The sequence below is a fragment of the Rhagoletis pomonella genome, unplaced genomic scaffold (genome assembly GCF_013731165.1).
Source record: "Rhagoletis pomonella isolate Grant_MI unplaced genomic scaffold, Rhpom_1.0 Rhpom_scaffold_00001, whole genome shotgun sequence".
Classification (NCBI taxonomy): domain Eukaryota; kingdom Metazoa; phylum Arthropoda; class Insecta; order Diptera; family Tephritidae; genus Rhagoletis; species Rhagoletis pomonella.
The window spans coordinates 67606525-67621038 of record NW_023458555.1 but is presented as its reverse complement, the minus strand read 5'-3'; the positions used below and the strand labels follow the sequence as shown (position 1 = coordinate 67621038).

General features: G+C 35.5%; 1 protein-coding gene across 1 annotated transcript in view; it reads right to left on the bottom strand.

Annotated features, from left to right (window-relative positions):
• The window catches only part of LOC118747251 (protein doublesex), a 1135543-nt gene that overhangs the window by 81189 nt on the left and 1039840 nt on the right, over positions 1 to 14514 (bottom strand). The gene's annotated exons all lie outside the window — the stretch shown is intronic.

The following is a 14514-nucleotide window of genomic DNA, read 5'->3' as shown; positions in this document are numbered from 1 at the left end:
AAGGGGGTTAATTTATATATATAAAATTTGCGAAAACTACCACACTGGGATTTTGTTTTTTAATGCTATTAGGCTCTTATTTATCCAAATTTTCAGATAATAAAAAGAAATATACAATTTGGATGTTACTTGTTGTTGTAGACGTTTTTTTTTAATTTATGGCTTACTATTATAAAATCACAACTCTTCCAGCTTTTTGTGTCGTTATATCTCGGAAACGGTGGCTCTTATAAAAAGAAAAGTATTTACACATAATTAATATGATAATTAACTGATCTACAATTTTTGTCTAAACTAATTTCATGATAAACTTACCGTTTTGCTGAAAATCGCGAAAAACCCGTTTTCGCGACCTTTGACCCCGAGTAACTTTTTTTCTAGGCATCGGATCGGTGAGGACTTTCTAGATTTCATTTATGATAGTGTTTTGAACAATCCTACCGTTTTCAGCTGGATGGGAATTATCGTAACTTCACTCCTATTTTTGGTCTAATTTGACCGGACTAAAGACAATACCTGTAATTATTGTACCATAGTACAAGATAGCATTAAAAAATCAGTCATATTTTTCGATGCTGTGAACTTTTTCAAAACTTCTGACTTTTCTTTAATATAATTGTAAAACTCTGTACACGTAATTTGATTGTTTGAGAGTATGAAATAAGAGAAAAAATTTATCTATATTAGATTTATGACTAGGTATGGCCAAGATGTATTAAACAAGGTGTGATGGACAACTCAGTGAGGCTCGTTTTTAAGGTACTATAACGTCAAAAAATAAAAAAATTACAACTCTTCTGTGAAAGCGGGAAGAAATTTATACTTCCTGTTTGGCATTTTCTACTAATTAAAACACTATAAACAAACATTTTTATATTCTATAAACTTTGTCGCGAAAACTTACATTGGAAGGAACCATGCACAAACAGCAAACGAGCAAAAAGGGCTAATTAGCATCAGGAAGGGCTAGGGCTGCCAGACGTCCCGGTTTTCCCGGACATGTCCCGGTTTTAGACTATTTGTCCCGGTGTCCCAGTCCAACCTTAAAATGTCCCGGGTTTCGTTTTAGTGTCCCGGTTTTTGATTTGATTGCACAAATTTGAATAAAAGTTCAAAAATCACTACACTAAGAGAAAAAACGCGTTGTCATATTCAGAAAAATGTTATGAATTCAATGAAGGAAATAACGCATAGTAAACACATATATGTAGCGGCCGCTGTGGTGTAGTGGTAAGCAGTGCGCGCTTCCACTCCGCAGGACCCGAGTTCAAACCCTGGTCAAAGCAACATCGGAAAAAATGTAGAAAAAATGTTTTTTCTTAACAGCGGTCGTCCGTCGGCAGGCAATGGCAAACCTCCGATCGTATTTCTGCCATGAAAAACAGCTTCTCATAAAAATACAATCGCCGTTCGGAGTCGGCGTAAAACTGTAGGTCCCTTCGCCTTGTGTGACAATATCAAGGCGCACGCCACAAGTCGGAGGAGAAGCTCGGCCAAACACTAACATATGTGTAAGCGCCAATCTATTATTATTATAAACACATATATGTAATACTCCTATATTGGCAGTAAGAGCTAGTACCGTCCGAAAACACTACAGTACAGATATATCAATAAATACGTACGAAAGAAAAGGAACACATACGTTTATAAATAAACATGTACACAACACATAAACAAAAACAGCACTCAAGTACACAATACATTGACAAAAACAGTTCTAGACTGTCTCGCTTTGATTTCGGAATGCTTACACATTGAGATGTTAGCTTACTACCAATATAGAAGTATTACATATATGAGTAAACATGAATATTTTCTATTTGATTATCGTTTAAAAATGGTCGTAATTAAAAATAATACTTTCATAACACGCTCGCGTGGTGTTGATTCAAACTTAACATTTAAATGCACATTTACATGTCTGGCTGTAGCTGAGTGCGCGAAGATGCTTACCACAATTTGCTAATTTCCAGAGGGTCAGGGTTCAATTCCCATTACAACCAGCATGGAATTTAAATATTTTTTAACTTAATTATGAAAAAGCAATCGGTAATTGCAAATCGCTTCATTTTAATATGGGCGTATTTGAATTGAATATTTCTATACTAAATACCAGTTGCTCTCAGCTCGATTGGCGCAATCTTGTATTCTATAATTCTTGGATGATTAGTATATGTACCTAAATACGTTCAATATGACGTGCACAGAGTTTTACAATTATATTAAGGAAAAGACAGAAGTTTTGAAACAAGTTCACAGGAACGAAAAATATGACTGATATTTTAATGTAATCTTGTACTTAAATTTTTTTTCTTTCATGAAACCTAAAATTATTGGCTCGGAGGCTCTTTCATCAGATCACAATTTCAAATCAGATCTTTTAGAAAAATTTTGGAAATGTAGCTTTTGAGCCTATTAATAAAGTGCAAGTCTGAAGTTGCCACCAAATTTCGTTGATTTTTAGCATTTATTTTTGTTGCTGACAGTGTCTTCCATATAAAAAGAATTATCGAACATAGTTTGTATGGAAGAAACTATCAGTAAATACCAATACCAAAAATAAACTAAAATTTAATGGGCTGCAAAACTTTATTTTAAAAATTTTTATAAAAAGTCTGATTAGAATGTTGAAAATTTGTATGCAAATTTATTGAATTTTCCCGAGTTTAGCACAAAGTTTAACAATTTTATTTTTATGTTTTTTGATATATTTAGTATAAACTGTATTTTTATAAAGAATAAAAAAAGGTTCATGCATTGTGAAAAATACTCTGTGCTTTAGTTGTGATAACTTGTTTTGTTTTGTTGGCGTACGTTGTAATGATCTCATGATCTCACGTTTTTGTGTTTTTGTTTTTGTCTGTCAAAATAAAATTTCACTGCATCCTGCACGTCGAAATGAAAGGGAAGGGAGCGAGAGGCCATCCCTAAAGTATCCCGGTTTGGCAACAGAGATATCTGGAAGCAATAGGGAGGGCACTTTGCACTTAAAGGTATGTATTGTGGGTATATCGATCATCAAATATTGCTTGTGTAAAGTTCAACTATCTGGAGATTTAACTATTTCACAAATGGCATTGGTAGTGATTTTTTAACTTTTATTAAAATTTCTGCAATAAAAATCTGGACATTTAAACGAAACCCGGGACATTTTGAGGTTGGACCGGGACACCGGGACAAATAGTCTACAAACGGGACATGTCCGGGAAAACCGGGACGTCTGGCAACCCTAGGATAAGGGCCAATTTCTCAATTCAGATTTTTGTACTGAAAATCTGTAGTTAACTGCCGATTCTGAATTAACTACGAACTGTGAAATTGGCCCTAACGAACTTATTAATATTTATTCAAAATTGATATATACAATCTCTCTTTAGCAAAAATGTGGGTTTTCAAGAAATTGGGGCGACACCGCCCCTAAGGGTACGGTCTTGAAATAAAAAAAAAAATCGATGGGCACTGCATGGTCTACATGTACGTACTACTTCCCATTAAAATTTTGTTTCGAATTTTTTCGTTTCTTAAGAGAAAACAAATTATTTTCAATTTTTCTTTAGAATTTCTTATATATTAAAATTTTTAAGATTTCTAGTTGCTCCTTGAATGATTTTTTAAATTTTTAAGATATTATTTTAGGACACAAACAAAAATTTATACTCAAAGAAGAAACGTTATTTCTCCGAACTTTTAGGTTTATACATACTTATTCCTACAATTTTCCTCACAATTTTCATTTGGTGTTTGGGTAAATGGCAGTACTACCTCATGGTACAATTATTCACAGGTACTGTCTTTCCAGAGAGTTTTGCTTCGCATCGAAATTCGTGATCCCTTATTTCCATTTTGACGCATTTCAGTGTTAATTCTTTTACTTTAAGTTGTCTTTGCTTTTAGTTTTCGCTCAATTTTTTTTTTGTAACTTTTGAAAACGTTTTTGAAACGTTTGAAACAACTTGAGCAATACAAATTTTGAATTTGTTTACTAAGAAAACGTTTATTTTTCGGCTTTTGCAAATTAAAAAAGTTCTCTGCAAGAAGAATTGTTTAAAAAATACGAGTACATATATGGTTTATGGTGTATGAAAATATTCCTTTTCCCTTGCAATAAACCTTCTATCAAATAAGGCAGATCGAAATATGCGCTCCCTGGGAAGACAATACCTGTAATAATGCGTACAACGTACATGGTACAATTATAAAATAAAACTAAGAAGTGCAAAATAAAATAATGTAAAAAAATATTTTTGAAAAACAAGCTTTTATTTAACCTGTACAATCAAAGGAATAAAATGGAGTAGTGTAACAAAAGATTTTTTAGCAAGAAAATTTTTTCAAAACTGCACTAAAATGAATAAAATAAAATAAGTAAAGATCTCGTTAAAGTTACTAAAAGCCATTTAGTAAAAGGAGTTATTCGAACTGTAATGAAAATTACTAACAATTTGTACCAATTTACTTCGTTTTTAAAAAAGCTTGTCGCGCGAATAGCAAACCGGCATTTAAATATCTGCATACATACATACATATACATACATACTTAACCAATTATGCATGTACGCTGAATTCGCCGATAAGCTTTTTTAAAAACGGAGTAAATTAGTAAAATTGTTAGTAATTTTCATTAGAGTTTGAATAACTCCTTTCACTAAATGGCTTTTAGTAACTTTAACGAGATCTTAATTTATTTTATTTTATTCATTTTAGTGCAGTTTTGAAAAAATTTTCTTGCTAAAAAATCTTTTGTTACACTACTTCATTTTATTCCTTTGATTGTACAGGTTAAATAAAAGCTTGTTTTTAAAAAATATTTTTTTTTACATTATTTTATTTTATAATTTTTAGTCCATTTATAAAAGCTTTGTATATGAAAAAGTGTTATTTTATTTTATGTTATTTTATGTATAAAATTTTGCAATAGATATTAAAATAATTCAACTTGCAATGAAAGAGAACAGAAGACTTGGCAGGCAAAATGTTTGCTTACGTTTTGTATAAACATACATATGTACATATAGCAGCAGTTAATTTTATTTAAAGAAATGGCGTGTCGCCCATTTCCGCTGTAGCATGGCATATATTCAGGCGCAATATTTAACTTCTTCTGGCGGGGCGACATCTGGAGTCTTCTAATTGTATCTCCTTGATATGATGCCTATAACGTGGTTCATATCTAGACTAGGAATAGCTTTGCAACACTACCGCCGCGGCGCGCCGGCAGCTTTAACAATTTTATAGTGGTTTTACGTTCTTTGGCAAATTACGCTCTGTTAGCCATAAATCTTACTATTTTTTGACCGCCTTTGAATCAAGAACCCTGGACCATATGGGGAATTCATTTACATTTTAAATTGCACTGTCATCGTGATTGGAACTATGCTGAAAATTTCAAGTCTCTAACTTGTCGAGAAGTCAGTTCAAAATCGATTGTAAATTTCCGCGATTTGCGCGGGATGACCAAGTTAAATAAAAGCTTATAAAAGTTAGGCTTAAGTGTTACGAAACAAAAAACATTTTTTTTTTGCTTTTGCCGGTTTAAGGGGGTATGAGGGTACATCCAACATATTTAGTGTTGTTCTATAGGTCAACACCTTTATATTCAGTTCTGGCTACTAGTTGGAAAGATATAGAGCTAAATTGATGTTGGTTCGTGTTCCCACTACGAGATGCTTTGCGATGTGTGTAGCGTTCATTTCAATTTTTTCAAATTTTCAGGAATTAAAAAACCAAAAACACTAGGGAGGTTTTGTTCCAGGATGTTTCGATTCGTATGCCTTTGACGGCGTGGCTGGTGCCTGAAATTCGGAAAAAGGCAGTTTTTTAAACTATCACTGAGGCCGCAATACTCATTCCATACCATTCATGTGGATATCAGTAGAAGGGCCTTAAAACTATAAATATGTCATAACGTTATATTATTTTCAGACAGCAGTTAATCGAGCAATTATCCAAGCTTTCTCAGTTAATGCACTAATTAAGATCGATTTGCCATACAAAATTTCAATTCTTAATTACTCGATTGGTAGATAATTGAATGTTTAATCGAGTAAAACCCCCAATGCAACTCTGTTAGGTAAGTTCGTTTTCTTAGTTTTGGTGTGTTCAGTGTTAAATACCAATCAGCTGTTTGACTAAAATTTATTATTGGGCGCGTTTATAAGACGTAGCTGTTGCCCAACCGTTTGCTATTTGTCTTAGGAACGCACAGTTGAGTAGTTCCGCTCAGCTCAACAGTTGGCAACTTTCCGCCATTTTTTCCAGCGGAAAATGTTTACGCTACCTGAACTCAACGTGTTGGGCTTAGCTTGAACAGCTGATCGAAAAGACTTACGCCGCTTATCTTAAATTTAACGCCGCTTCGTTAGGTGGCAGCTGCAAACAAATTTATTACATTTTATATTACTAATGTGATAAAATAACTAGAATATTTTATAATAATACTAGATACGTTTCTAAATATATGTTTTTAAGATGTTTGCTATATAATTTTACACTGCTTAATTCGTTGTTACATTGAACGATTTTTTCAACACTGCGGCAGCTCAGCGTTGAATCTAAATACTATCGGCGCAACTATCTCTATTTGTTACAGTTTCAATTGTTTACATTTATCAGCTGTTCATTTGGCAGCTTATTCATCAAGCCGTTTCTAAGACGTAATTGTTGGATTCAACAGTTGCCAGCAGTTTCGTAGCAGATGAGCTAGACAGCTACGTCTTATGAACGCGCCCATTTTCTTTTTGGAACCGGCAAACAGCAAAAAGCAAAAAAAATTAATTTTAACGGCAGAATGCAGAATAATCTTAATGGTGAGTAAATAAACACGAATGGTTATGTGCAATGTTTATTTAAAAACACATATGTACGTATTTCATTTCGATTAGTTCCAAAACAGAAAATACGCAAACGTCAAAGCTGTGAAGCTGTGTTTTTTGTGATCTGCTTAAATTTTGTGTGTTTATAAAGCTGTTTACGCTTAATGAAGTAAAAAATTAAAAAAAGTGTTAATAAACTTCTGGTGCATAATTTAAAGATAAGTAAAATATCAGACTTTCCTGTAAATTTGATTAACTTTACCAGTGCATTTAAAACTGTTCGCTACATAGCTTTCCAACTGATATTTATCAGCTGATTCGTTCTCTGTTTGATACATCGTTTTCAAAACTGTGTGTGCTGGTTTGAGCGGTGGGGTATTAAACGCTATTAACGAGGGAAAGGGCCTTCGTTGGTCTTGTCAAAAATGTAGATCAACCGACGTTGATTTATTTAAATTCTTTAGGCAGTCCTGAAATGGGTTTTTTGAGATTGGGAAGGATCTGTCGGTGCTTGTTGAGAAATTTAAGCATTACGAAAAAATGTTTAGGTCTTTCACATATCTCGACAACCCCCCACACTCTGAGGATAGACGAGAAAGTAAAGGTAGACGTGTTATTAGTCCACCTAGACAGCCACTGAATCTAGTCACAAAAACCCTCCATCCCAGCCCTTGGAATTTATTAATCTATCTTCTCCATGCCCTCAGGCATTGGAGCCTCCGCTATCTAAAGCCATATCCACTAGGTCTACTTCTAAAAATAGTCAAACCGTTGATTTAACAGTGTTGCCATCAACATCTGAAGCTGCACTGTCTAACTTAGTTCCTCCGAATAGTTCGGAGCACCGCACATCAGACATCATTACCAAAACGTTGGTTGTAATTCCTCCGAGAAGATCAATTTTGGCCCTAGATTTGCTAAAGATACTTCTTCGGATGATATAAAGTCATACATATCGACTAAAATTAGAACTAAAGATGTATTTATTCGTAAGTTTAATTTTAAATACGATCGCGATATTTCATCTTTTAAAATTGATGTAGCTTCCGGAGATTTTGATTCACTACTAAACTATGTCGCGTACTGGCCGCAACAAAATAAACATTTGTTTCCCCTTTGTTCTATTTACCTATTTCCTTTCACTCCAGCCGATAGGAGTGAAGTCTGCCGACACTCAAGTGTACATATGTATGTACATACCTAAATAAATAGCAGAATGAGCTCAAGTTGAGCGAAATAGTTGTTTGTCGGTGGAGCGCCACCGCAAAGGGGAAAAGTCTCCATTAGGGCACTCCGCCCAAAAACGGTGCCGACCGAGGGTAAGAATGTAGGAATGAGAGATGACGCGAAAGACCGTAGTAGGGGTGTCGCCTTTGCTCTCACCTATTGCGGCACTTTTGTTGTGCGCTGTATGATGGCAATGGCAAGTCCATGGTGTTGTTTGTGTGCGCCGTGGTGGCGACCGCTAAAGCGCCCAATTCGCTTCTAGAATGATCGGGCCGGCGCCAATTGATCGGGCACCAACAACACCGGCGCTGACACTCCAACGGTTTGCGTACCGGTGCGTAGGTTGCGGCCTGGCTCGCGACTGCGTGCCGGGGCAGTTCTAAGCGAGCTTTGAGAAAGGCAAGACCCTTATTGCGAGCGCGAGTGCTTTTATACATAGTAGCCCAGTAAAATTAGATAAATCTGTTTAGTGCGAGGTGTTTAAAATTGAATAAAAACTCGGTAAGTGCCAGGCGAGGCACTTAGATTGCAGTAGCAGCAGCGATTAGTTTCGAGGAGCAGCGCCAGTCGGGGCGTGGTGAAGTAGGCACCGGGTTTGGGAGCCATATTCCCGAGGAGCACCCCTGCGGTCGGAACGCCCACCGACCGCCGATAAGTATCGTTTTCTTTTGTTGTGTCGTGTATTTAGGCGTTATTGTTGTCGGCAGGCTTCCTCTTATTGTGTTTCCCTTTCCGATCCTGTTTAGCATCCTGCACCCTGAGCCCAGTCATACAGGCGGGTTAAAGATATCCCTGGCAGCACGGGCGGTAGTGCGAGTGGGTTCGTAACCTTTTGGTTGGCCCTCACCTCGGGTGCGCCCCAAAAACAAGGTTTTGTCTTTTTAAATCTTCGTGTTTAAAAATTTTCTGTTTAGCTAAAATTTTCGACCCACCCTATTATTACGTACATATATATATATTAGTTGGTGCCGTTTGGTATTTTTGTCGTTGTTGTCCCTAGCTAGATTTTGTTTGTTGGGTATTTGGATTGCGTGTATATTGTCCTTGCAAGCAACCCCGCCGTCTCCACTGAGCCAGCCGGTTGCTTGGAATTTTTCTTGTCGTCTCCCTTTTGTGCGTGCATTTGTTTATTTCGTTTGGCCCCCTTGTGTTGTTGTTGCGCACGGTAAGTGTATTTATTTGGGACATTAGGTAGGTCGGCTTTTGTAAACAAAAGGTAAGGTGACAACTATTTAGCTATTTTGGCCGAACGGGGCGTTTGTTCGCGAGCTTGAGTATAAACCTAATAAAAGTAATAATAACGTAGCTAAAGTTTCTAATCTTAATTCGGATTAAAAAAACTAACTCGCAAGTCTAATTTAAGTATTTACTATCAAAACGTTAGAGGTTTGGATACCAAATTAACTGACTTATATTTAAAAGGTTTTGACTGCAATTATAATATTATTTCCTTGACCGAAACATGGCTCAAACCTCATATTTTTAATTCCGAAATTCTTCCAAATGAATATCAAATATACAGGAGTGACCGCGAGGGCAGAATCGGCGGTGGTGTTCTTTTTGCGGTGCATTCATCAATACCATCCGAGGAAGTTAGTGCTCCTTTCATTGAATATGCCGAATTTAAATGTATACGTTTGCAGGCTGGAAAGATTTATATGTATTTATTTAGCTCTTTTCTACATCCCTCCTAATTCTGCCGTATCAGTATATATACAACTAGTTTCTTTACTTGAGACCGTAAATGTAATGCTTACGGCATCCGATTCTGTGATTGTTTTGGGCGATTTAAATCTGCCAGACATTTTATGGAACATCATTGACACCGATGTTGGACCAGTTTCATCTAGAGATAGTTACAATGTATTTCTGGAGGAAATGGCTGAAATTTGCCTTAAACAAATAAATATATGTCAAAATAAGTTTGGAAAGGTCTTGGATCTTGTTTACGTTGACGATGTTCCGAAGGCCTCTATTAATCGGTGTGATCCTCTAGTTTTCTTAGAGGATGCGTACCATCCCACTCTTGAGTTAAGCTACGAAATCATAAATGAAATACATAATAATAAGTCGTATAGTTCAAGTACGAGATATTTTTTGGCGAGAGCGAATTTCAGGAAAATTAACAAAGAACTTTCAAAGTTATCTTGGCCAATATATAGAGATGACGTGGAGCGTAGTGTTGAGCTTTTTAATGATACTGTTTTCAATTTGTTTTGAAAGTATGTGCCAAAACGTAATATTGTTCATGAAGAACCAACACAATTATGGATCACTAAAGAGCTTAAAAAATTTAAAAATAAAAAGTCACATTCTTTTAAACTGTATAAAAGTACGGACTTACACAGTGATTACGTAAAGTACTCAGTTTTGCGGCATAACTACTTTTCATTAAATAAGAAATGTTATAATTCACATTTATGTAAAATTAAGAAGAATTTAATTAACAATCCTAAATCATTTAATGGTTTCGTAAATTCAAAGCGTAAGTACATGGTTTTCCGTCCGCTATGCATTATCGCAACACTGTGTCTAGCGACAGCCAACTCATTGCCAACATGTTTGCCCAGTTCTTTAGGTCCAATTATTCTGTAGACTTCCCTATAAGTGGAGACAATCCGTACGAGCTTTGTCCAATCAACTCTGCTTATATTCCAGTAATATCTTCCGATGAAGTTTTACACTATTTAAAAACCTTAAAAGCGTCATTTAGGCCTGGACCTGATCATATTCCGACCTGTTTTCTTAAAAACTGCGCTGGGAACATCTGCGAGACTTTAACAACTCTATTCAATTTGTCACTTAAACATGGCGTTTTTCCGTCAGCCTGGAAGGAGTCTTTCATAATACCACTTCACAAAAACGGCAGCAGGCCCTCTATAGAAAACTTTCGAGGCATAGCGAAGCTCTCCAAATTCGAAGCAATTATTGTTAATCAGCTGACATATTCTATATCTTCTTCAATTTCACAATCTCAACCCCGTGTTCTAAAGGAAAATCTACTATCACTAATTTATTGGAGTTTACAACTCATATCTCAAACGGTTTAAGAGAAAATGCTCATACCGACGTATTATACACCGATTTCAGTAAAGCTTTTGACAAAGTATGTCACTCGTTACTCATCCGTAAACTCGACCTAATCGGCTTTCAGCCCAGTCTTCCTCAATAGATCTCATCTTACCTCTCTGATAGAACACAAAGAGTTATTGTTACTATTTGTTCTTCCAACATCATTAAAGTTTCTTCAGGAGTTCCTCAGGGAAGCCACTTTGGTCCGATTCTGTTCCTGATATTCATTAATGATATTTCTTCTATAATAAAACATTCAAAAATTTTAGTGTATACTGATGATGTGAAACTTTTTAAAAGAAGAAAGGTCTTTGTTACAAGCGGATCTGAGCAACGTGGTTAGTTGGTGTAATACAAACTATACGCCACTAAACCTTCAAAATTTAAAGTTATGTATTTCTCTCGGAGGGCTGTTCAACCAGCTGTTTATTCAATTTCAAATTATAATCTAGAGCAGGTATCCAATTTTGTCGATCTTGGTATCACAATGGATTCCAAACTCAATTTCAACCATCTTATTAATGTTACAGTCAATAAAGCCAAAGGCGTTTTTGCATTTGTAAAGCGATGGTCAAAAAAATTCATTCATTCAAGATTCTTATGTTACAAAAGCTCTTTTTACCACTTTAGTTAGGCCTATATTAGAATACGGATCTATTGTTTGGAATCCCCGCTACCAAGTTCATTCAGAGAGGATTGAACCAATTCAAAAACAATTCTTGCTTTGTGCGTTGCGTGACTTTAACTGGGATTCAGATTACAATCTCCCCCCTTACACAAGTCGTCTAAAGCTTGTCTACACTCGCAAGTCGTAGAGAAATGCTAGGTATAATATTTATCGTAAAATGAATGACAGGCTTGATTAATAGCCCGGCCCTTCTGGCTGAGGTCAATTTTAATGTGCCCTCTCGAGTGTCAAGACACTTTCGACCTTTGTTTTTGAAGCCATGCAAAAGTAATTTTGAACTAAACGAACCATTCCGTTAGTTATGTCAAGAGTTTAACTCTTATTCCGGCACGTTTGATATATCGGACTTGATTTTTATTATAAAGGAAACTACCATTTCCACTCTCAATAATTGAAATACTATCTTTAGCATATCCCATCAGCTGATGAATTTGATTCTGTAGCTGAATAGCTTTAGATCTCGATACTTAACAAACTCCTGTTTCCACTACTCGGCACCAAAAAACTAAAAAAAAAAAAACATGTAAGAAAGTCTAAGTTCGGGCGGAGCCGAACATTTAATACCCGGCGCAAATATTAAATCTATGATTTTCATCTTTCCGAAAGCTACCGCTTCATGGTAAGCCGGGGTGTATCAATTTTGAGTAAACTAGCGTCCTTAAATTTCAAAATATTGAAGTTTCATGCATTTCTAAAATTTACCGTTATATGAAAAGCGGCCGTAATTTTAGTCCGATTTCAATAATTTTCAACATTTTGCTTTTATGTGGCAAGCATAATAAAAATAGTTTGGTACAAATTGGGGCGGTGCCACGCCCATTTTCCAAAATTTTACCACAAACGTATTTCTTGGTAAAGAATTGTTGCAAGCATCAATTTTGAATAAATTAGCTGTAATATTTACTGATTTATCGAAGATTTTGTATTCCTCTAAATTACCGTTATATGGGATGTGGGCGTGGTATAAAAATTTGTGGCTATTTGGTATGCTGTACCAAGGCCAACAACTGTGCAAAGTTTGGAAGAAATTGGTGCAGCCGTTACTAAGATATACACATGTAACCATAATAAATTTTAGACGAAAAATAAGAATATTATAAATTTTTGGAAAATGGGTGTAGCCACGCCCACTTACGATTAATAGCAAACCGGCATTTAAATATCTGCATACATACATATACATACCTAACCAATTATGCATGTATGCTGAATTCGCCGACAAGCTTTTTTAAAAACGAAGTAAATTAGTACAAATTGTTAGTAATTATACCCGAGCGCACTTGTGCACAAGGGTATTATAACTTTGTTCACATAACGGTTGTTTGTAACAGGCAAAACGAATCGAGATAGATATAGACAAATGTATACATAAATGATCAGAATAAAAAGAGAAATCGATTAAGCGGTGACTGTCTGTCCGTCCGTCCGTCCGTCCGTCCGTCTGTCCATCCGTCTGTCCACACGATAACTCGAGTAAACATTAAGATATCTTAACGAAACTTGGTACGTATACTTATTTCGGCCGTAGGACGGATGGTATTGAAAATGGGCAAAATCTGACAATAACCACGCCTACCTCCCATATAACGGTAATTTTCAGAAATACGAAAACTGCGATATTTTAGTAACTACTGAAGATTATTCACTCAAAATTGGTATTTACAATAACTTTTAGACGAAAAATAAGAATATTATAAATTTTTGGAAAATGGGCGCAGCCACGCCCACTTATGGATACATGTGTATATCTTGGTAACCGCTTCACCAATTTCTTCCAAACTTGGCACAGTTGTTAGTCTTGCTACAGCATACCAAATGGCCGAAAATTTTTAGATATACGAAATCTTCGATAAATCAATAAATATTAAAGCTAATTTATTCAAAATTAATGCTTGCAACAATTCTCTACCAAGAAATACGTTTATGATAAAATTTTGGAAAATGGGCGTGACACCGCCCACTTATGATCACATATATGTATATCGGTAACTGTTCTACCAATTTGTACCAAACTCGGTATGATTATTGTGCTTGCCGCATAGAAGCAAACCGTTGAAAATTATTGGAATCAGATTAAAATTACGACCACTTATCATATAACGGCAAATTTCAGAAATGCTTGAAACTTCAATATTTCGAAATTTAAGGACGCTAATTTACTCAGAATTGATACACACCGGCTTACCATGTAGCGGTAGCTTTCGGAAAGGTGAAAATCATATATTTAATACTTGCGCCGGGTATTTAATGTTCGGCTCCGCCCGAACTTAGACTTTCTTACTTGTTTTCATTAGAGTTTGAGTAACTCCTTTCACTAAATGGCTTTTAATAACTTTAACGAGACCTTAACTTATTTTATTTTATTCATTTTAGTGCAGTTTTGACAAAATTTTCACGCTAAAAAATCTTTTGTTACACTATTTCATTTTATTCCTTTGATTGTAAATGTTAAATAAAAGCTTGTTTTTAAAAAATATTTTTTTACATTATTTTATTTTGAACTTTTTAGTTTTATTTTATATAACCAGGACATAATATTTTTATTAAGGGCTGACTCTCCATTTATGAGCGTAGTACATTTAATATAAATCTTTTAATCATCGTAAATCTTTTCGATCATCTGTTTAGGCTGAGCAAAACACGTTGAGTTCAGGCAACTGTTGAACTGAGCGGAACTACTCAACTGTGCGTTTCTAGGGCCCACTTGCAGAA